A 25,031-nucleotide genomic window follows, 5' to 3' on the forward strand; every position below is an offset into this window, starting at 1 on the left:
TTTTTTTGGTCTAACTCTGTCTACATGTTCATTTTATTTTCCATTTTTTTTATATTTATCTTCATTTGTATTAATCTCAGTTTCTATGTCTTGTTTCTTTTGGTATCTGAGTTGAAGCTTTAACCACTTTGTTGCTTCATTAAAATACTGCCCTTCATGTGCAATTGAATTGGTTGCTTATGTAGCTGCTTCATCTTTTTCAAAGAAATGTCACAATTCCTTCAGTCATCTCCCTTAATTCACCTTTTTTGGAATTATAGCTAGAAGTTACCAAACACTACTAATGACAGAAAATCTTGGTACACAGGGCTCTGTCACTCACTATTTTAATTTTCCCTTTTTTCTTTTGAATGATCCTCAGTCGATTCCTGTTCATAGTGCAATCATATGTAATTGCCTCAAAGCTCTGCTACAGTAAATGAATTGCATTATTAAAGTTTTCTAATCTTTTAGTTTATCTTCATACTTCTCATGTCAGTGTACACAAACCCAAGACACTCAGCACACTGATTATTTTCTTCCTGCCTCTGATATTCTAAATCTGATGTAAACGAGTCCATCCTCATTTTCCATGAGGTGAACTGCTCCCTAAGCAAACTGCTCATGGGAAGTGACCATGCAGAGGTAGAAGGTGAAAGTCTTCATTAGATGCCCCCACATATGCACCCTTGTGCCCAATCTCATTGTTTGACTCCAGGGTTTGGTGAGGGGGCCACACACACTCCCAGATTTTCCACCCAGCATCCAGCATTAGTTCTCTTCCATGTGTCAGTATTTGTTCAGAGTCATTCCCATTCATGATTTTGATAACTCCAAGAACACATTAAGAGAAAGAAAAGTTTTGCTATCTTCTCAAATTGAGGATCTTGGGATTTCAAGTTCTGGGAAAAAAGGGTCTTTCATAAATCTAAAATATTTGAGCTGCCTCTTTGTGTTCCTTCTCAAAGACAGTTGCTCTGAATCTCACATTTCTGAAAGAATTAAACTTTTTCTACTGTGTCACAAGGACACAATTTTAATCTTCTGTCAGAATAAGCATATCCATTCTTGATCTCAAGGTTGCTGATAAGGACAAAGTGCATGTTATGCATCAAGAAAATTAGCATTCAGCTCCTTTTTTGGGGATTTAGTGGGTATATATAATTAGATCTTAAGCTCATAGTATTTTTTGATCTAGTCAATTCCCAGAACATGGTAGCTAGCTTTAACATCTTGTGTTACTAGGTGACTGACTAAAAGCAACATGTCCCAAATATTTCAAAGCATCACTTCCCTTTCAGAAAGAAGTTATGGCCTCGTGATTGTACCATTATGTGATTATACCATTTCAAAGAAACAAAAACAAAAAAAAACCAAAAAAACCAAGCACCTCAACACATTATGATTTGTGAATTAAATGAGTGGGATCTATTTCAAATAATGGTATTTGCAAAATATACCATTACGTAAAATCTCAGAAATAAAAGTCTCAAATTGAAGGTATGGTTTGACTGTCCGAGTAAATCATGATTTGGATTGCTTTAATTATTTGTACAATCTATCCTAAAGTGTCAGATTATTACAAACTTTGCTGGCAAGATAAAATTTATTTTTTCATTACAGAAACAAACAAACAAACAAAAAAACTGGTTAAAAATTTCCTTTTATTTTTTTTTCTGCACAAGTGGACACTTGATGTTAATAAAGCAAGAATTCTTGTGTCACATTATTACTCTAAATCATCACACTAGAAATTATTCACAGATAAATACAGGTGTTTAAATTATGTGGCTCTGTCTCCATATTCTCCTTTGAGCAGTCTTTTAAGCTAAGCACTTTAATTTGGAAGAACTTTAGATCAGTGATATTGATCACTTTAAAAACCTGCTAAAGCTTGCACTAATAGTGGCAAGCAATGTAAAGAAATAAGTAGCAGATTCTTAGCTGCAATGATCAACAAGAATTATGTTTCTAATAGCATATTTGCCTGCTTTTTAATCAAAATTTCATTAAATATGTACTGGTAATATTTGTCTTTTGCTAGTCTCAGGCTATGTTTCCATGGCAGCCTCACTGCTGGTCATTGCCTTTTCCCTGCCAGCTGTACACCTTTTTTCCTACAAGACTTTCTGTAAAGGTCTTATGGTTTTATAGTACAGAAGAAAAAAACACATTAAAAATAGTATCTTCCTGTAAGATTAATGTGCTGGTGTTACTCAAAGAGTTCAACTAGAACAAGAAACAAGGGAAATGAATGGGAGAATCAGCCTGGATAATGTTCCATAGGAAGAGGGCAGGGACTGTGGCAGTCAGGAGTTAGAACTGCCACATAAGTACAGATTCTGAAAACTCAAGGAGTTGAGGTCAGTTGCTGACATTTAAATTATTTGTGTCATTTAAGACACTTGCACACCCTGCCTGACTTCCAGAGATTTTACTGCATCCCCCATGGGTCCTGCTGCCAACCAAGTGTGAGCATCTCCTGCACCCCAGGCTCCCCCAGAGAGCAGAAGTCCCCCATGTGTCAGGAGCTGAGTCAGAGCCCAGGTGTGCAGGGTGTCTGTCCCCTGCACTCCCTAAATCAAGGCTGTCCTCTGCACTCCCTAAATCACTGCTGCCTTCTGCAGGTACCTTCTAGGCAACAGTGCTGGCTGCAGAGGTGACCATCTGCCACTGGTGCACCCAGCTTCCAAACTCCTTCCCATCCCAGTTTCTCTTGGGTGGGAGTGTTGATCAGGAAGGGCAGGAAGGATCTTCAGATGAATTTGGACAGACTGGAATAGGCTGAGCAGGGAAGAGGTAGAATCACCATCCCTGAAATTGTTCAAGGGATCTGCAGCTGTGGCAATTGGCAACATGATTTAGTGGTGAACATGGCGGTGTTCTGTTAATAGTTGGACTTGATCTTAAAAGCTTTTTCCAGACTTAATGACTGATTCCAAAGAAGATCCTTGCACTAAAATAGAGTGCATGATGTAACTGACCACATATTCAGTTTAAAAGAATTTATAACATTGGCAGCAGAATGCTGCAATTTCAACTGCATATACTCAGCACTGTTTACCTGGTGTGCAGAGCTTCATGCAACCAGCATTAAACATTAATTTTCCACAGATTCTTTTAAAACAAAAAAAATTAATTTCCCTCCTTTCAGTTTTGTTATAATGAGCATTGTGACCACACTCAGACCAGGACATTTAATTTTATATTATAAGTGAATGTAGCACAATGTAATAGTAGTCTAAGCAGTGCTATTTAAAGAAATGAGACCCATATTCATTAAAAATTAGGAAGAAATTATTTTTAGTGAGTGTAATGAGACAGGGAACATATTGTCCAGAGAAGTTACGGATGCCCTACACCTGAAATCATCCAAGGTCAGGTAGGATGGGGCTTTGAGCCTGGTCTAGTGGAAAGTGTCCCTGCCCATGACAGAAGGTTGGAACTAGGTGATCTCTAGGTTCCCTTCCAACACAAGCCACTCCATGATTCTGATTCGTGTTTGATGTACACTTGTAAGGAATTAGAAAAGCATCTCAGGATAAAAACAAAATAAAGCACAAAATAAAACAAGGGAAGAAAGGTTCATAAATTGCTAAACAGAACATATTCAGAGTGAAAATCATCAAAAGGCCTAAATATAGAGCAGTGATATATCCTGGCTCTAGGAAATTTAGATTAACTTTCATGTTATTGGAAAGAAATAAAGTGGATTTTGATGGATTTAGTCACTGCACCCAAATCATTATTAAATGCATATAACGTTTCATCACTAATTCTCTCTTCTTTGGAGTAGCTTGCTCTGTGATCATGTTATAGTTTGACTTCTCATGCACAGTCTATTCTAATCTATTTTACTTCCTCAGGAGATCTCTCCCTTTAATGCAAAGGAAAGCATTCTAAGAGCAAGTCATGTAGAGTTTTTCCCAGGGTATAACCTTCCTCTACATGCCTGATCTATTGTAATTCTCTGGCCTGTTCCTTCATTTCAACCATCAAGCTAACTATAGTCCCATTGTACCCTACTGTATAACCCTGCAAGAGTCCGTCACACTCTGCCTGGCTTCTGACTTTTCCTGGCACTTTTTAATCCTCTGTCTGCTTAACTTGTGAGATCTGAGCCTTGATAGGAGGTCACTCCCTAGACAGCAGACCTCTGAGGAGTGTTCAGGTGTCAGAAGAAACCTTTGCTGTCTGTTGTGAGCAACCGTGTACTTTTCTCCATCACTCAGAGTCTGATTCTGTGTGGCACAAACCCCCTTCCTTCTCCTGAGCTCCGCAGTGGGATATACAAACTTCTCAGTGTCAGATCCCACACTTCAGGCCTGTCAAACCTCATGCACTAAGCACCCAGCACACATTCCTGCCTTTTCTTCACAGTCCCTTACTGCCCTACCTGTAGCTCACACATTAACAACCTGCAGCAATCTGGCCTCTTTCCTGTCCCATCTGCCCGCATCTCTGCATCCAGCTCACACAGCCAGGAAAAAATATTGGCTCTAAATAAGTCTGAAATTACTCAGAAGAATTAAACCTAAAGGATGCTTTCCAGCCATATGATACTATAATTCAGATGCTGCCAGAATCCCATGATAGACCACAGCTTTATCTCATTAATTAGGTATGGGTTATGTTTTTGAGACATTTATGTTAATTCTTTTGTTATGTCCATACCACTTCTTTCTGTTTCATTTTTAATGTGGCACAGAACTTACATGACCTGAAATAAAGCAAACAGGATGTGCAATCATACCAAGTGTTACCCAGCAAAGTGGCAGAGAAATAGCTGATTCCACAATAACATGGAACTGAGTGAAGTGGGGATTGTGCCAGGCAGGATGTGAGAGTAGAAGAGAAAATACAGCTTTAAAAGTTGGAATAAAATAAGAATGTAAAGTAGACATTTTTAATGCAGCAGGCCTGAGCAGAAGAACTGTAGAAAAGGCCAGATCACTGAGACATATAGGCTTACGGTTTCTAGGATATTGAAATTAACTATATCAGAACTAGAAAAATTGAAGTAGATGAGTTAATTGAATTGATTTAATTGATTGAACCAGATAAATTTACTGTATCTGAACCAGATAAAAGAAATGGAAAGATGTTCATCTTACTGGATGTTAATATTAAATTGATACCCGGATGCCAAATTAAAAATAAAATTTTAAAAATGCTAAACCAATTATGGTAGATCTAGAGACATTAGTGTAAACAAGCAACAACAAGAACAACAAAAATCAGAAATGCAGAATTGTTGAAATTCATCTAATATACTGGATACATCAGATAGAGCTAATAGAAGGGAAGATGTACAAGATACTGAAAACCAGACCCAGTCTCTGTTTTGATTTTATCAAAATAAAAAATAATAGCATTTAGTGTGACAGATAGAAGGTCATTATATTTCTTTTCCCCAAAGCAATAATTTCAGTCACAGTATGAGGAAAGACAAGACTTTGAAATGTAAAAGAGAAAAAGTTGTGGTGGCCACACAGGAGTAACAACACTGCAGTTGATCATCTCAAATGGTTTGGGTTGAAAGGGAATTTAAAGACCATTTCCTTCCAACACCCCTGCCACAGGCAGGGGCACCTTCCCCTAGACCAGGTCTTTCAGGGTCCCATCCACGCTGGCCCTGAACATTCCAGGGGAACATCAGGATTCACATGGGGAGATGTAAAAGAACATATCTTGCAGATATTTTGTGTTTCTCTCTTGAGTATAAGTGACACTGCTCAAGGGGGTTATTTTGCAAGTTTTGCAGAAGAAAAAGGAAATGTGTGCCAGTCTCTTGACCAATGGTGAAGGGGAAGTCAGTGTGTCCCCTTGGTCTGTCAAGACTTCCATCTTGAAAAGAGAGGGAGGCAAAGCGGTGTTCTTTATTAAAAATGCAAAATATGGAAGACTGCTTTTAATTATCACACACATGGAAAGTCATACAGCAATGCTAACTATTAGAAAGTAAAAATAAAGACTTTTGAAATTTATTTTACAGAAGTACTGGTAACATTGAGATAGCTATTGCTGTGTGAGAGCTGTTATATTGCTGTTAATGCACACATTTGTTGGTGTATGTTTTGCAACTAGAAGGTTGCATACTAACAACTTTACAACTTATTTATCAGCTCTGGATGATTTTGAGGTGGGATTTTGTTAACTCATATTTTCTCACATTTCTCAGAATATGGTGAGAGGGAGATTTATGGATAGGAATAAAATGTCAAGAATCTGTGAAAATCAATATTCACATATTTCATAAAGAAGTGGGAGATACTAGAGAAATATTTTTGTATGTATATTGTGTTAAAGTATTTTGACTACAGTGAATCAAACTTTTCTGAAGTGGGGTGGTTCATAACACCATTCTTGATTAGCTGTGATCTCTTGCATCTTTCAGCAGTAACCAGGCCATTTTTAAATTCAAAAAAACACAGTGATCTCAGCCTTTGCAGTTTCATCATAGCATGACACTATTTAATACAGCACTGCTGTTTCCTGCTAGCAGTGTTTCTCCTGTGAAGGAGGCAATAATTAAAAAATAATTATGTCTGTGGTTTAGGTTGTTTGGTTAGATGCATATAGCATTTCAAGAGAGTAATCTGTTACAGGAGGTTTAAGGATATGCCTGCTTTATAGATACTAACTTTCTGTACAGTGAGTACACAATCAGGTCTGGACTTTTATCAGGGTTCAAGCTCATCCTGTCTTGTCTCTCTCTTTGTGTAATTATTCCTAATCTGCCCAGGTTACCCCACTCTGTTGTACAGACACTATGATGCTTCATTTTCTCTCTTCCATATTGAATCCCCATTCAGTCACAAGTTCTGTATCTGACTTTCATAAAGTCATAGAACATTCTGAGTTGGAAAGGACCATTGAGTCCAACTTCTCGCCCTGCACAGGACAACCCCAAAAATCCCATAAAGTCCCTGAAATCATCCAAATGCTTCTTGAACTCTGGTAGGTTTAGGGTCATGACCACTTCCCTGCAGCCCCTGTTTTGTTATTGTTAGGGTCTGGACAATTTTCTTTCCTACTCATCCCTATTCCTGAGCTGTCTGCATGACAAATAGCATGATCCTTATGTGGTGTGAAACTGGCTTTAAACACACAGAATCCTAAACCAAGGCATTCCTAGGACATTTGTTCTCCAGAGTTCAGACATGTGCTAGCCAGCTTTCTTCTTCTGATTCCATTAAAATGTGCACCACAGAGTGTCTTTAATTACTTACATGATACCACAGCAGAGTGTTAAAAAATGTCTGGACCCTCACACAATTTTCAATTGAGCTTCCACCAAACATTTTTTGTTTGTCCACACATATTTCAATCCTGCCAGATAGGAATCAGCAAAGAAGTGATTGTTGTCATCACTGATGCCAATCTAACATCACAACCTAAACTCATACCTTGTGATTCTTGATAATTAGGAGTAAGCTATGGAAAAAATATGAAAGGAAAAAAAAAAAACAAAAAACAAATGGCAGAAAATCAAGTACTGAGCAGTTGTGTGGGAGGCAGTTGGAATGCAATGTAAGCAATCCATAGTCATCAAAAAGTACTGAACTAGTCAGATCCGAAAATATGGCCAGTACCAAAGTGATATCTCTATACAGAGGACTCTCAATGTGGAAGCTCCTTCTCTGTAATTTGAAAATTAAAAAAATAAAAAAATTATGTCCAACAGGAAAGTAATTGTAAAAATCTTGCATTTTTAAAAGTATGTGGATTTTTTAAGCAGAAAATGTCAACTGGAAAACTTCAGTTTTCATTCAGTCAAGGCATTTTTATAGAAATTTTTTTCTTTTAGTAGTTTAGTATGTACTAGGTACCTAAATAAAGGAAAACCTAAAATCTCTCCTATGTGACTCATCTAAGTTTACATGGAAAACAAATAGCAACAGAGGTTAGAAATAAAAAAAAAAAAAGTTCCTTGTCTCTTGACTAACAGTTTAACTGCTGTTCTCATCTTTTCACCTTGGAAATATGATTTAAAAGAGGAAGACTCTTTCACTTGCCTGCTGTAGGATAAAATATGATTTCGCAGTGTTATGGCCATTCCATTTGAATTTGCTAATTTGTTCACACGCACATACACACATAAACAAAGCCTCAAAAATTTGCAGAAATAAAATATAGTTTTTAAGTTTATAAAGAATATTATAAATAAATAATTCACTCACTGCCAAGGTAAAATTAAACTCCTGGGAATAAACACCTAAGAAGGAAAGCTCTCTGACAGGCAAAAGAAGAGAGAAAAAGCTGTTTCTTTAGTCCAAACCTCCTACTAATTTTCTCTCTGTCTTTCACTCTGAGTTCCCAAGCTGTTTTTTTAAAATCTCTGGCAGAGCATCAACAGTGAAGTGGTAAACCAAACCATCCAGTCACTTCCATCCAATTAGACCTGATTTATTCCCTTTTAAAGGGCCAACTATGACAATCTCAGCTTTAGGGGCTAATGGATAAGAATTCTGATGCAGTATTTGAACCATTTATATTGTTCAGACTGTTTCACAGTAAAATCAGGTGTAGCCCTATTAGAATTTTTCTAAAGAGAAGAAAATATCTTTAGTTTTTTTTCAGACTTTTTTGGTATATTCTTTTCAGAGGGAAATGACTTTTAATCAAATTAATTAAATGTGCCTTGTTCTTGTGCTTTTTTTTTTTTTTTGTAATTTATTCTCACTTGATGTCCATCTAAGATGTTGCAATACTGACAACTCTTGCTTCCTATTTCCTACACTGGACTCTAGATTCCACTAAAAGTGTGCTTCGTCTTTCAGCATTTATCAGTATCTTCATGACAGACAACGAATAGCAATTTTTAAGCTTTTCACCAGGCTGTTTTCATGCCCCCTTAGACTTGACATCTCTCAAAGGAAAAAAGTTCAGAATAGATATAAGGAAAAAGTTTTTCCCCATAAGGACCATCAAATATCAGAACAGATTGTCCTATCAAGTCATGCTGCTGGCCACCCTTGGAGAATTTCTAGACCAGGGTGGACAATGTTCTAAAAACTTGGTTTGGCCTCACATCTGACCATGCTTTAATCAAGAGGTGGACTAGATGTTTTCCTCAGGTCTCTTCTAAGCTGAAACTTCGTGTGATCCTGCAAGTGAGGGTCAGTAAGACCAGGGGACCAACCTCAGAGTTCTTTTTATTGACTCTGCCTATGTTCCATGAGGACAAAATATTCCCTTCATCAAAACTTATTGACTATTTTGAGGCAAACTCAGTGGGAAATCTCACAATTTTTTCTGTTGGAGGCTGAAGCAGTGATAATTTACTACTAACTGTGCAGGAGTGTGTATTTTCCCATTGCCCACCTCAAGATAAAAGTCAAATTGGAAAAATCTAGGGTGAAGCAAGACATCAAGATGGCCAGTGATGAAAGAAGTGAAGTTTTATTGAAGTGCTATCTGGAACAAAGAGGTCTAAGATGAATTCTTTTCTCTCAAGTGTGATACCAGTGAAGAAGCTTTTAAATGTCTCTACATTTCATAAAGCCACCTGCAAAGCAGAAACAATGGACCCTTTCAGCTTAACACAATGAGACTCTTCATGCAGCCTTCTTTGTCCACTTGTTTGCAGAGTGTGCAGCGCATTAAAGTCTGCTCCAGTCCTGTCTAAGCACTCCAGATGCTGCTGTAATACTCAGAGCCAGGAACTGGGATAGAAAGGGGCATTGGGCTCAAGCTAATAAAAAAACCCAAAACTTTTAATATGAACCATCACTCTTTTATTGGTGTATTGCAGCATTTCTGATAGGGAAAGGTTTGGAAAAGTTAAAATTCCAGTACCAATTTTCTGGATGTTAATTGTATTTTGTTGCTACTGTTGTGAATGCTACTGGAATAAAAATAGAAGGGTAAACAGGGAGGTAGAAGACAATATAGCCTACATGATCCTATTCCTTTCCTTTAGAATCAATGATTATTTCTCTCAAAATATTCTTTAAAGTTCAACAGAGACATTTTTTTTCTTTTTGATCAATAAATGCATATTAATCTCAGATTAAATAACACAATACCTTAGTGGTGATATTCCAGAATTGGACAAAAAATCTGTGAGTATTTCATCATTTGCTATTACTATTTCTCAGCAGTTTTACAGAGTGAAAAGATTAATAGCACTGATCTTCTGCATTGGGGCTTGGCAATGGAAATTGGTCATAGAGCTCTGTGACCTGGAGCTGACATTAATTATCATTAGAGTCTAAGAACTGCACTGACAGGAAGAGGGATGCTGTAATGTAATTCCAGAACCAGCACCTTTCTTAGATCTTTTTAGACACCTTCAACAAATTTTCTCCTCACTCTGAATATCTCACTGCATCCTTTTAGCACTTCACTTTGTATCATCCATCAGAAGAACAAAGATGATGCATCTTTCTTCTCCCTTGTTTTCCTCTGGATGACCCTTGGTTTTCTCTTTCTTCATGAAGTAAGACTCCCATGAATTTCTCCAGATGTTTAGTGTGAGGAGATGATCTTTAGCAGGCATTTGGCCTTAAGGGGAAACCCTTCACTTATCTCTAATGATCTCACTACAGAGTACTATTCTTCCTCTCCTGAGGTGTAGAGTGGAGAAGATTTTTCAGTGCCCATTTCTATCCTCCTTAAAAGAAGTTTTCCTCTCACCTTCCCTAATTACTGTGTGGGTAACTGAGGATGTTTAATACAGCATAATTGTGCTGCATAAGAGTGACACAGGCCCCAACCAGTCTGTAGATTTTGTTTTGGAACTCTCAAACTTTTGTTGGCTCAGGTCCTACAAGCACAAACTTCTCAAATGGACTCTGGTGTTCTGATAGGTGTTATTTTATATTGTAAACCTCACCCAGTTCAGGGCCAAGGGCAAGGTCCTGCACCTGATTTGGAGGGATCCTAAAATCAACACAGACTGGAGAAGGAATGGACTGAGAGCAGCCCAGTGTGAAGGATGTGGGGATACTGGGGAATGAAAAATTGGACCGACCCATCAGTCTGCACTCACAGCCCACAATAACAGCCTGGTCCTGGTCCTGGTCCTGGACTGGTCCCAAGGGTGGGACAGCAGCAGGTGAGGGAGGGGATTCTGCCTCTGCTCAGGTGAGATCCCATGGGCAGTGCTACATCCTGTGGTTTTCCCAGCATAGGGAGGACACAGAACTGCTGCAGTGGGTCCAGAGAATGATAACAAAAATTATCAGAAGGCTGAAACACTTCCCCTGTGAAGACAGGATGAGAGAGTTGGGGCTGTTTATCCTGGAGAAGAGAAGCCTTCGGGGAAATCTAATAGTAGCTCTTCAATTTATAAAAAGGATTTATAGCAAAGAATTATTTATTTTGATAGAATGTGCAGTAATGGGCTTAAACTGATAGAGGAGAGGTTTAGGTTGAACATAAGGAAGAAATTTTTTACAGGGAGAGGCTGCTCAGAGAAATGGTGGATGCCTCACCAGTGGTAGCACCCATGATCAAGCTGGATGGGTCTTTGATCAATCTGATCTAGTGGGAGCTGAACCTGCCCAAGACAAAGGAGTTGGAATAGATGATCTTTCGTGTCTGCATTCAACCAAAAGCATTCCATGATGATTTTCTGCATTTGCAAACTCAACTGCAAAATACTTCACACTGTTCACAGACCTATGTTGATACTTTGCCTATAACCACACTAAAATAGTATTGAGGAGGTTACTAAGACATTATTTCTTGGCTTTGGGTTTCCTGCAGTGTTTAATGAACCACATTAAACCTTCCAGAAACTCAGATTATTACATAGATGCACATGGGTTGAAAAGGTAAACTCCACATTTAACTGGGGATCTGCATATCAGCACTGTTTGTTGTGAGCCCTCTAGGACAAAGTTTTCAGTTTATGCACAGATTATTAGAACACTGCTTACTGCTACCTCAAGTAGGCAAATCCAAAATATTTCACATTAAAAACACTCTACAGCTCTTCCTCTGCATTTGCCTTCTTTGGATTAACAAGTACTGCTGATCTGTACAGAAACAGAAATCCTCAGAGTCCACTTTAATGATTTGCATATGCAATACCCTACTAAAATCAAACACATTATTTTTGTACTCAGAAGTAATTTAATATCTTGCTTCTTTGACCCATATTCCACATGTGTTGTTTAGTGAATGCTGTCACAGAGCCAAAGCCTGTGGTTAGTACTTAATTAATATGCTTTTGTTATGCACTCATTAGCACTTCAGTTAAAATCTCCAGATGCTGGAGATAAATAGATCCATGAAACCCATAGCAGTACATGTTCCAACCAGCCAAACAGTGGCATACTTCTCTATATAGGATAATATTCAGTCAAAAGCTCTCATCTCTCAATACTGGAAAAACAGCTTTCATTGTTTTAAAGTGGTGTTATGGATAATGATGGACGGGAAGAGGCAGAGAGAATGGAAGAAGAAAAGGAGTGAAGATGGTAAATCTTCAGTTTCTTGAAAGGCCGTGGGCTTCCTTTTTGTTGCTTGTTGTAGGACAAAATAACATCTTAAATCACTAATTTCCAATTAAAGAGTTTCCATCAAGATTGCAGTTTTGCAGCAAAATATAGGTAACCTTTGAGTTATGCAAAGAAATACTGCCTTATTTGACTTTTTACATGTTTATTTTTATTTTTTTTACAAGGCTTTTATGTAATTTTCAATGAGATGGTTTCATGAGTCTGGGACATTTTATGTTCGTCATTTTATGTCAAACCTTAAGTTCGACTCACGCATTAACTTTTTCAAAGTCAGTGTTCTCCACTTTATCATCAACTCTGTCAAGGAAGAGAAGGATGATTTTTCAAATCAAAGTATATTCTGTGAGTCTCTCTATCAAAATATTAGTTTTAAAAAATGTTCCCAAGGCAGGAGTCAGTAGGAAAAATGCTGAGCATTTAAGCTCTGAGATGGAATAATCTGGTCCTAGTGCCTTTAGACTAAACTCAAAGAAGTGGACTTGCCTGTTCCCTCTGATGCAGAGACCAAAACCAGGGTAGTAGGATGGAGTAACAGTTCCATTTTGTGCAAAAGGAAGAAACTAGTCTGTGGAAGCAAAAATTTGAGAAGGTTTGCAGAGCTGAGCAGACATTGGTCCAACCCTGAAAACCACCACAACACCAAGACTGAACTCAGCAGATTGCTGTAAAATACGCCAGATCACTTTGAATGTGCTGTTTAAAAGCAGCAGAGACAGAAGAGTGCTATGCCTCAGTTTAGAGTGGAAGTTTCAAGGGCAACTGAAGGAGAGGGATGTGTGATAGCAAAGATTTTTCCATATATATTAAAAGTGAAATGAGGTGTCAGAGAAACATCAGGATTTCTGGAAGCTTTTCCAAAGCTATGACTTTGATCTGTGTAAGGCTGATCCCTCTCTAACCCTTTTTCTTTTTCTCTAACTCTACATTCTTTCTCAATTAGAATATTTCACCAGGCTTGTTATCAGACAGTTCTTCCTAGAGAAGTTATTTTTATATTTAATCTACAATGTCAGGTGACTGAGCAAAATGCTTAAGGGAATTGATTACCATTTGTTAACTCTCTGGTTTGTTTTCTCCCTTGGTTATTCATTCTTGCCATAGATAGACAGATATATTGTTCATTTTTAATCCATATATGTATTCTAGCAATGTCTTTTACACTGTCATTGTATCTACAAGTTACACTAACTAGGCAGATCAGGTCTCATACAGGCAGAAAAATTTATATATATTATACTTTGGTTTTCTTTGATATTCATGCATAATTTTCAATGGGAAAATACACAGATCAAAAGTACCTTAAAAATGGGGGGAAAAGAATTTCTAGGTTTAGCCAAAGAACAACTTTAAAAATTCTCTTTCCACTGTAGTTCTAAATTTTAAAAAGTCATAGTTCATTTGGGGCTTCAGTAATTCCCAAGTGACACTGTCCTAACTCTAGTTCAAGGCTTCTTTTCAAGCTTGTTCTCTTTCAGACCTCTTTTCTCTGACAAGTGTTCTCAAACTGTATTTTCTATCCCAAAGGTTGAATTATGCTTTAGGCTGGGTCTAGTGAGCCAAAGCTGCTCCAGAAGGTTATCAATAATTTACTTGCAGCTCCTACTCCTTTGTCTGATAGTGTAAATGCACTGGAAATGTCCAGTGATGTGAAGGCTGCTGTTCAGGGCTGCAGGAACATTCCTGCCATAATTTCTTTGTGACAATGACATTATAACCTGCTTCACACTGGGATAAAGAATGGATACTACTAATGACTTCTGGCACAGATAACCTGTAGTAAAATAGAGATACATATATACATGTGTATATATTCATGTACTGTATGTATCACAAAATCACAGAATGGTTTGGCTTGAAAAGGGACCTTCAGGATCAAGTAGTTCCAGTCCCCTAACATGTATGGGGACACTTTAATAGACCAGGCTCCTCAGAGCTCCATCCAACTGGCCCTGAACATTTCCTGGGATGAGGCACCAGCACAGCTCCTCTGGGCAACCTGTGCTGGTGCCTCACAACCCTCTGAGTGAAGAAATTCTTCCTATTATCTGATCTAAACCTTCTCTCTGACACTTTGAAGCCATTCCCCCCTTGTCCTGTCACTATATCTTTCTGTCAAACATACCTCTCCATCTTTCTTGTAGGTTCCCTTCAGGTATTGGAAAACTTCAAAGCCTTTTAGGTCACTCCAAACCTTCTCTTTCTAGGCTGAAAAATCTCAATTTTCTCAGCCTTTTCTCACAGTAGAGGTGTGGCATCCCTCTGATGGTCTTGGTGGCCCTCTGGACTCATCCCAACAGGTCCATGTGCTTCTAGTCCTGGGGCCCCCAGGGCTGGATGCAGCACATTCCTGGCTCATGGAGTAGAAGTGCAGTGTGTGTGTGTGTGTGTCTGTACACAGATATATGTGTGTGTGTGTGTATATGTTAATTATATAATCATGAAGAGATATCAGCCTCACTTCCCTCTCTATGAGCCAGTTTGACTCAGAGAGGAAGACACTGCTGAAAATGTACTTTGAAATTAGACATTTAAACTGTGTTTGTTCTCTTGTGATGGGAATCAACACCTACCTCTGTGGTTAGGATATTTTGGGAAAGCTCTGATCTCCACAGTGAGACAGGAGTTCTGGTGTTTTGGACTGCTCATTAGAACAAAATAGCTTTTTAAAAACCTGTTTTTCAAAATAAATTTTCCCCTTAAGTCCCTGATGTCAACAGATTTCTCCCTTGTGATAAGTCCACTAGCAGCTCAAAAAGAATAAATAAATAAACATGAAAATTCCTGAATGCTAATGAGAGCCCCAGAAGCAGCACTGTAGCTTGATACATCACCTCTGCTGCTTAATTTCTTTGGGAAGGTTCCAGCCCCTGCATGATGTCAGCCTGAACGTCTGGTTCAGTACCTGAATTTTCATAAATTTTGCAATCAGCTCTGGAGTCTCAAAGGGGCTGTAAGGACTTAAAATCAAGGATTCAGGAGAGCTGCAGTTGTGCAGTGTGGGGTAGCCTCCTGTTTATCTTGCCTCATCACTGTGTGCTGGAGCATTAAGCTGCTGCTGCACTCTCCAGATTGATGCAAGAGCCCTGCGACGCTTCTTCAGGGTGCACTTGTGTTAATTGAGATAAATATTCTTCTGCAAGATGCAGCTGGTGCTCAAGGAGTCCTGGAAGATACATTATCTGATTTGAGGAGGCCCATTTCTCATGATTTATTTTCATGTTACACAGTACTGAGGGCAAGTTTTTGGGTTCTGTGTCAGTATCTATAATTTTGGCAACAACCTGGTGCTCCTTGTCTCAACAGGGACTTGTTTTCTAACCCACATGCCTGTGTTGTAGTCATGACTGCAGCTCTGTGGGTTAAACTCTTTTTGTGTTCTGAGCTTTTTGCATGAAAGAACAAGCCCAGACGGAGAGTTGTTCTTAGAGAAAGCATCAAATATAAACTGCTCCTTCCTCAAAAATGGAATAATTTCCTTATGTTTAGTCAAGTCAAGAGACGCATCAGCAGAATCGCCCTGTGCTTTCACTTCTTCAAGAGGCAATATTTCAGCTCATTACAAATAACAAAAGGAATTTTAGGGTTTGCTACCCCATGTCCACCTGTCTCCTGCCCTCTGGTCCCCAAATCCTCTCTTTCTAAGTTTCCTGAACAAACATGAATGTGGATCATAAACCTTTGGAAAGAGGAAACTGTTTCAGTCCTCATTCATCAGTCTCTCCCTGTTTCTTCTTCCAACCAGTACTAAAGCTTTACATTCCATGAATCAACTTTCAATCAAGACTGTTGAAAAACTAGGTCATGAGAATTACCATAATCTGAAATTCGTAAATATTTGGGAGAAGAAAAACAGTTAGAATAGCAGGAGAAGCAAGCAGATTTTATTTTTTTGTACTTGATTTGGCACATAAAACACCAAAAGTAAGGAAAAAAAAAATATTCCCAAATAATGTGAAGCACATTCTGTTATTTCTTGAAAATACACTTAACTTCCCATTGTTCTTCTTTCTTCCATGAGAAACAGAAACCTCAGAAAAACTTAGATAAAGCCAGTAGTTCAAATAATGAGCTGCTGAAGATTAAAAACTCTTTTCCAACAGTATTGGAGTCTGTGCAAACACTGGTTATACTAAAGGTTAAGTGTCTTCCCAAATGTGAAGTCAGCCATGCAATGGTCTGTGGAATGAGTACGAGCCTACCTGATCCTTTTCATGGCTGTAATTGAGAAGCTGTTTCCCTGTTTGAGTGTTTTATTTTAAATTATGCAAAGTTGCCACTTACTCTTTAGTAATACATAAGCAAGGGAAATTCAACAGATGGTGTCACAACAAGCAGTACCATCCTATTTGAAACTACTTTAGCAAAAATTGAATTTGGTAGAGGCAGACATATTTTGGGGCATGGCTGTTTTAGTTTTTATTACTGCTGTCTTACGGTTTCTTTGTAGATTGAATTACTAACTTAACTTTCACACAATTTCCCATGTAATTTAACTGTGCTGCTGCAGTGTGAGTTTTCTTGTTCAGAGTGTGGATATAGCCCATTGAAAAGATAGAGAGATATAGGGGATTGCATAAGAGTTTTATTTCAACTAAATAAAATTTTCAATCAGAAAATTTATTTCACTGGATTTCATAATGTTTAATTTTGCATGATGCAAAACTGAATATAAGAAATATTCAGATTATGTCTTGGCCTTTCAGATGTCCTTGTCCTGGGTCTGACTGGAACAGCAGCTGTTCCAGAGATGTGTTTTACACTTGTGACCAAAAAAAGCACTAATAAAACCCTTGTGTTTTAGCTATTGCTGAACTCTGTCCATATGACATTAAGTGCTGTGTTTCTCACTTTGCCCCATGCTGAATTGACTGGAGGTAAACAAGATGTTGGGAGAGGACAAAAGCTGAACTAATTAAAGATGTTGAGGGAGGTGATTCTGTCCCTCTGCTCTGATCTGGTGAGACCCCACCTGGAGCATTGTGTCCAGCTCTGGGGTCTCAGCACAGGAAGGACCTGTTGGAATCAGTCCAGAGGAGGCCACAGAGATGATCCAGAGGGATGAAGCATCTTTCCCATGAGGAAAGTCTGAGAGATTTGTATTGGTTCAGCCTGCAAAAGAAGAAGCTTTGGAGTGACCCAATTCTGGCCTTCCAGTACCTGGAAAGAGGCTGCAAGAAAGACTGGGGCTTTTTTTTCAAGGTTCTGGAGTGCCAGAACAATGGGTAATGGCTTCAAGCTGAAGGAAAGTAGATTCAGACTAGATATTATGAAGAAATTCTTTCCTGTGGGGGTGATGAGGCACTGGAACAGTTTGTCCAAAGATGGCTTTTCAGCCCCAGGAGGTGCTCAAGGCCAGGTTGGATGGGGTTCTGAGCAAGCTGATCTAATGGAAGGTGCCCTGCCCATGTCAAGGGTGCTGGATCTATTTGATCTTTAAGGTCCTTTCCAACAAAGGCCATTCTATGTTCCTGTGATTCTATGATATTCCATGCCATATGATATAAAATCATAGAATATCCTGAGTTAAAAGGAATCCAAAATGATCATTGAAGTCCAGTTGCTGACATGCATGTCAGTAAAAAGGAAGAGAAGAGAGGATTTAGGGAAGTTAGCCATCTATTGTTCAGGAATTTACTGGGATTTGGTCTACAAATGGGAGATTGTGAGCAATTATCTTTCAATCTCACATTTGTTTGAAATACAGAGTTAGCTTGATATTGTGAATTGGACATGGTTCAAAGCCTGTATTTTGCCTTCATTTGAGGGCTATTTGTTTAGTCAGTGCTCAATTTGCTTTTTGAGGTAGATTTTTAATGGTATCATCATTACTGCCATCAAAGACAGCACTCCATGGCATCATTCCAAAGAGAAAGGGAAAAACATGATGAAAAATAAAAGCATGTGATCTACTGGATCGGGAAATACCTAGTGAACAGTGGAAAGCAAAGGACAAGAATTTAAAGCTTTTAAAATTTCTTATATATTAAATGAAAGAGAAGGTTTTGAAATTATCATCATCCATCAGGGTTGTCAAAGGAAAGAAAGATCTCTTCTCTTAACTACAAATGGTTCTGTTGTTTTCCAGATTCCTACAAAGGAGTAATAAACCCTACTGATTCACTCTCTGAATTTGTGAAATGATTGCTCAGATGAGTATCATGAGAATGAACAAAGTGATTCTTAATCTTCTGGATAACTTTGAGGGACACAATAGTAGTGAATTAACCACTCACCATGTCCATCTGTCATATATTCAGGAACAGCTGAAGCTCAGTAACAAGCAGGATTGAAATTCAAATTATATTGTTCAGTGCCATTACTCTATTGACATTCAAACAGACTGTCAGTAAACAGGATTTGATATCAGTCAATTAGTAAATTCTCTGTCTTGGGTTTTGTCTCCTGAAACTGCAGTCATGTCCAACTCATAAATATAAATTTGTGTGTATGTGTGTGTTCTTTAAAGTTGTGTACAGCAGGGAGTCCCTTCGTCAGAATATTCTCTCATTTTGAGTACAACTGCAAGCCCACTCACAAAGAAGGTCTATAAAGGACAAGGCTACAGCTCTGCTCAGGGAAGGACCAAAAATCTTCCTTGGCAATTAAACAATTGTGGGCATTGGTAGAGCAGCCCTTTGCACAGTTTGACTTGCTTCAATAACAAGTGTCCCAATCAATTCCTAGGAGGCACTCAGGGTTTATCACAGTCTAGGGATTATTTCCAATAAACACCTTGGATGAACATTGGTTGCTCAGAGTAACAGTGTTTAACAGGTGCTAACCACAGGAGGAACATGGATTGTTCCATGGCAGTCGGCATTGGTGGCAGATAAGAGTATGAATTAAGAGTGTTTTATTTACAAAACGATCTTTAAAGTCATCCCAGAGTCCTTCAAAGTCATTCCTGTTTCCAGAGGACATGGAAACAAGCTGTGACTGAAGAAAACACTGCAGGTTCCATAGTGTACATAATACATCCATGTAGTGTGAATCAAAGGTGATCTTGGCTCTCTCTGTAGTGACTTCAGCAACTTCTCCTGAGTGACTTGAATTCAGATAAGTGAGATAATTTTAGTGCCTTATTATATTTTCTGTAAGTTTGTTTTTGGAGCTTGAATTTTTAATGTTCTGTGGTTTGGGGTTTTTATTTTTTAAATAAATATGCAAGAAAAAAATTTCTAACATTTTCCACTTTATTCTGCTGAAGCTGACCCTGGATAATTAAAACCCCATTAAAGCATAGCTGTGAACATTTACAAACTTTCAATTTTTTTGATACTTAGTAGCATGTTGTTTTAAACAATCTCTGCCATTTGCTGATTCTCTGCTGGTTTTGAGGTCAAAGAAGGTAATATTGAATCAAATGAGCCTTGCAAAGGAAAAGGTAAATAATTTGACATTTTTTCTGTCAATGTGAATGGACATAAGCTGCAAATGTCCCTATCTTTATTACTTTTTATATCTAAATGGTGCTATACAGAATATTGTGTATTTATATTTTAGCACATATTTTCTTACACAAAATTTCATGGAAACTAAAGATATTTCAGTAAATGAGAAAAAGAAACACAAATCATAATACCATGTTTGATCAGCCTTGGATGTATATTTTTCTATTCTGTTAAATAAATGATAGTCATTCTCTTCAGAGGAGTGAATAATTGCATATTTATTTTGGTTGAATTTGTGTTAGCATAGAAGGAAAAGTAACCACACATTTGAGCAAGATTATGGAATTGGTTAATTTGAAAGCAGGTTTCTTTATCTAAAGCAATTTAAATTGGAGCAAGGTTGTAAGTCAAATAACAAAGGTTCCTGACAAAGCTGTGATATACTTAATTTCTTTTCTCATTAGAGAGTGATACAGTGTCCTTAGCAGACAGTCACTTTTTGAGTATCTCAGGAGATCAGATTAATATGGAGCTAGTAGTAAAGTGCTTAAATGGACTCACTCAAGACCAAGTGAAATTCATCCTAGGATTATTAGAAAGATAGAAGAAGAAATTACAAAATTCCATTAGTATAGCAATCTATCTTATATACTACAGAAAAAGAAAGAGGGGGCGAGAGGAGGAAGGAGAGCTAAAGTGAACTTTCCTCTTGTCCACTTTTCACCACTTTCCTAGAAGACCTTGGAACGATGACTATCGCTTTTTGATTTATTTATTAAAATAACCCATGGTCAACCCTAAACCCTCCATTTTTTCTCCTGAATAAAATATAAGCAAGTCACATAACTTCTTTGTACAGAAGATTTCCTCCTCTTTAAACTGCTCTAGCAAAGATTCCTTATTACTCAGGAAGTGCCATCCGGACATAAGTAGGGTATAAATGGTATATGGGACTTGCAGCTTCTGAGCACAGGTAAATTTTGCCTTGATGTTTGTAAATCAGGTTGGAGGGAAGTGTGCCAAGGTCATTTATGTTTAACACTTTAATTAACAGGTAGGATTTTGGGTTCACAGGAGGCAGAAGTCTTCTGTTACAAGAAGACCACATGTTCTTATACTTTGCAAAGCAGATTTGAACATTTTTATAGCATCATTATCAACTATTTTACTGCTGGCTATATTAGAAGAAACATAAATGCTCACAGTTTTATGGTCGTAAGTGCAGCAGGAACTACTAGTTTCCAGAAAATTTATTTTCCATCTACATTCTGCCACTCTTTAATGAACTTTAGGGCATTTTCCTTCCATCCCCAATTAGTTTCCTCATGGTGTTCTCTTTTTGATCTCAGTGTTCTCTTTTTGACCTTGGTTCTATTATAAACCAGGAACAATGACTCTGTGGTATAAAATCATAATAAAATCCATAAAAATATTTTAAAGGAATTCCAGAATGAAAGACCAGGACAAGAACATTCTCCTCAACCATCTACTTGTGAGCTGAGAGGTAGACCATAGCTTTGCTCCAGGATGTCATCATCCCCTGTTTCACAGATCCATAAACTCTCTCACTAAACAGATTCCATTTGATCTCCTCAGTGCCCTTTAATTGTCCAGGACTTTCACATTAACTTAATTATTTAAGTACTTCTCAATCCCATGCTGTTGCATGTACAGATGCTGTGTGTATAATACATTAAACCTGGATAATTGACTTACATTTAAGTGTCACCAGTTGTGTAATGTTCTGCATTTGGTTTATATTCATGACACAATGAAGAAATGAAATGCTTTGTGTTAGTAAACAGAGCTCACTTTTATTGCTATTCAGAGCTGGAGCAATTGGAAAAAAACCCACTACTAGTATTAAAAAACACGGAGCTGTGGAGACAGCATCAGCAACAACCACTTGATCATCTGCATCAGTGTTTTCTGAAACTGTAAATGTTTGTCTGTTAAAACCATGAGAAAACAGCAAGGACATATTTTGAGAATGACATTTTCCTGTATTTAAGTGTGTGGCTACCTATTGAGCCAGGAAACCACAGCTCTAAGCTCAACAGAATTGAAACATTAGTGGCTGCTTATTTCTTAATTACTTGAGGTCCTGAGTGGCCTACTGAAAAACAAACTGACCAGAAAGTTTTTAAAGGCAAAAAAACCCCACCCAGCAACCTTGGAATCACTTTCCTGAGATTTGTTATTACTTTCCATTCATCTTACCCAAGTGTTGGGATTAGATGGAGACTCTGGATAAAGACAGAATCAATTTCAAGGCTTTATGGCAGCTGAGATCTCAGGTATCTAGCACTCTTTGCAAAAATTTTCACAATATTTCTCAATGAAATAAATGCACTGAATTTGTGATGTTAAATTTGAAGTTATCAGTCAAGAATATCTGGCAAGGCCATGAGCAGTCAGGGGCAATTTCCATCTGAGACAGGGCATCTCTGTGCATTTCCCTTTGGCAAATTTGCCATAAATGCACATTGATCAGTAAAGGATGGACCTTCCTCTCCCACAACACAATCATTCACCAGGGCCTGGCACAGTGAGATGGTTTCATTGTCATGGGGAACACAGAGTGGCCTAACCCAGTAGGAATTAAAAAAAATCACTTCTGTCCTCACAAAGAAAAAGAACACTGATCAAAATACGATGTCTCTTGCATTTTTTTATTACACTCAGTAAGTTAAATCCTGAGATTAGATATGCAAAGCTTGTACAAGAAATGTGTACTTAGAAAATGGAATAAAAGATTTTATGCCTAACTGAAACTCACACATGAAAATTTGCATTCAATTTAGGTTAAACATTTGAGATAGTTTTGTCTGAAAAAACAAATGAAGCAATAGTAAAAAAAGCCCATATTCTGTTCCATTTAATGCCAATTAAAATAAACACCATGCAGGTTTAGAAAAAAAACCAAACCCAGTCTTAGATGATTTTAAAATTTCAAATTAAAGTTGAAAATCAAAAGTTACTTTTTGTGTATTTTTCCTCTGTGTTTCTCTGGGAATAAGCACAAGGGAAGGAATGTGAATGTTTGCCTTTTATTTTTGGAATGACTGGTGAGCAGCGGCCTTGACTGTTGTTTTTGAGAGTCTGAATGTTTCATCCCACTTATCTTCAGCCACCTGGGACTGAGTGTATATTGGTAAATAAAACAGCACCAGGATAAAGGCTCAGGTTCTAGACTGTGTTTATCTTGAAATAACATCATGTTCCAGCTAGAATGTTCCCAAACTCTGCTCAGTTGGTTCAGAATTTATCAGGGACCAGAAACAAGAGCCAAAAGGTCAGCAATGCACCAGGTTTTGCTCTTTACACAGCTTCTAACACTGACCATCAGGATGTGCCCTCTCAAACACCATCTGCTATGCCCACAGGGCTGTAACACACACTGTCAGCTTTGTGGTGTGAAAACACCGCTGTGAGGGGTTGCTATACAGCTGTCACATTATTTATGATACTTTGAACTGGGGGAAAAAAAACAGAGAAAAGAAACTGAAAAAAATGTTTCTTTATGACTCTAAAGAGGCAGTCAGTGTTTCCAGAGAAGACGTAGTACAAATTATTAAGCATTGAGATGGCTTGTAAGAGTAAATATGCCTCAGAGGAAGAGAACTATCTCTATTCAGCAGAATATATAGAATAAGAATGTTATTTACCTGGCCATCACAGTAATTCTGTAATGAATGAGAAAAGAGGAACTTCTAAGTGATCATAAATATCCCACCCATATCAAAAACATATCTCATCATGGGATCTGTCATTGTCTAGAGCTCTCTTCCATCTGGAATTTTAGATTGTTTAGATTGACAAAATTAGCAGAGACAAGTTCTCTAGTTTTGAGAAGTCTCATGATGTCATTGGATGGTTTCCAGTTTACATTCCTATAATGAAGAGTTCTCCCCTCTCCCTACATCTGTGAGTTCCTACTATTGTCTGCATGAGTTACCTTTCACTGGTATCATTAGATGAGATTACCTTCTAAGCAGAAAGCCAGTAGGAGTCATGTTTGTCACATAAACCCCAAATATACATCACTTCCATATTGAGAGGTTAATATATCTGTCTTCTGTGTGTGGAACCACTCAAAAGGCAGATTTTTTTAAATCAATAACCTGTATTTAAGAAAGTTTGACATTTTAAAGACATTTTAGCAATGCAAAATTAGGCAGAGGCTTGCACTGGTTGCATGGTAAATTAATACAGCTTTTATTCTCTATGTGAAATTCACTCACTGATGACCACAAAACCTCTTCAAGGGCAATGGAACTGCTTCACATAGGCCAGGTTTACACATTATTTACTTTCATTCCAGGCTGTGACCCTTCTGCCCAGTGAGAGTAAGATTTCTTCTTTTGTGGTTTTATTGACTGCTTTATAATTACACCATGAGCTAATTTAACCATTTCTTTTTCACAGGATCCCAGAATGGGTCAGGATGGAAAGTGACCAGTGGGTCATCTGGTCCAACTTCCCTGCTCAAGCAAGCTCATCCCAGAGCACAGGCACAGGATTGTGTCCAGACAGTACTGGAATATCCACTGAGGGAGTCTCCACATCCTCTCTAGTCAAACTGCTCAGTGCTCGGTCACTGCAGGAAAAATTCTTCCTCATGTTCAGGTGGAAATTCCTGTGCACCAACCCATGCCCATGCCTCTGGTCCCATTGCTGCTCCTGAGGCCCCTAAAGTGCATTTGTTGTCTTCTACTTCTTTTGTTGTCTCATGCAGTTTCATAGTTTCCAAGCCCTCCGATGAGAGCTGCAGCACTTGGTGATACTGAGCTGGGAGATAAGGAGGAGATTCTAGTCATGTAAAAATATGGGAATGGCAGTCTGCATGGTGCAAATGAAACATCTTGTATAATGAAATATCTTTTTTCTTCACTTTGAACCCATGTGGGAGGATTGAAAACTTAATCATGTTATTGAAATCAGGGGAAGAAATCACACATCTAAGGTTTGGCTTATGGCAAAAAATTTAAAAGATTACATTGTTCTTGCTGTTTCTTAACTTCTGATCCAATGTCTCAGGCAGGTAAACCTGCTGCTACCCACAGATTTACATATTTCAAATGCAGATGAAATTGAAAGAATACTGAATGCACATATCTGATAGTAGAAGTAGACACTGGGGTATTTTTTTGTCAGCAGTGGAATAGCAAAAGAGTCATAAATGAAT

At 38.0% G+C, this 25,031-nt stretch overlaps 1 long non-coding RNA gene across 1 annotated transcript in view; it reads left to right on the forward strand.

The window, feature by feature from the left end:
* The window catches only part of LOC141725442 (uncharacterized), a 69,394-nt gene that overhangs the window by 43,235 nt on the left and 1,128 nt on the right, over positions 1-25,031 (forward strand). Inside the window, exon 2 of the long non-coding RNA XR_012577298.1 lies at positions 24,272-24,472. This is a non-coding gene — a long non-coding RNA (uncharacterized LOC141725442). The remainder of the gene's footprint in view (positions 1-24,271; positions 24,473-25,031) is intronic.

The sequence above is a fragment of the Zonotrichia albicollis genome, chromosome 1 (assembly GCF_047830755.1).
Source record: "Zonotrichia albicollis isolate bZonAlb1 chromosome 1, bZonAlb1.hap1, whole genome shotgun sequence".
In the NCBI taxonomy this organism is placed as follows: Eukaryota; Metazoa; Chordata; class Aves; order Passeriformes; family Passerellidae; genus Zonotrichia; species Zonotrichia albicollis.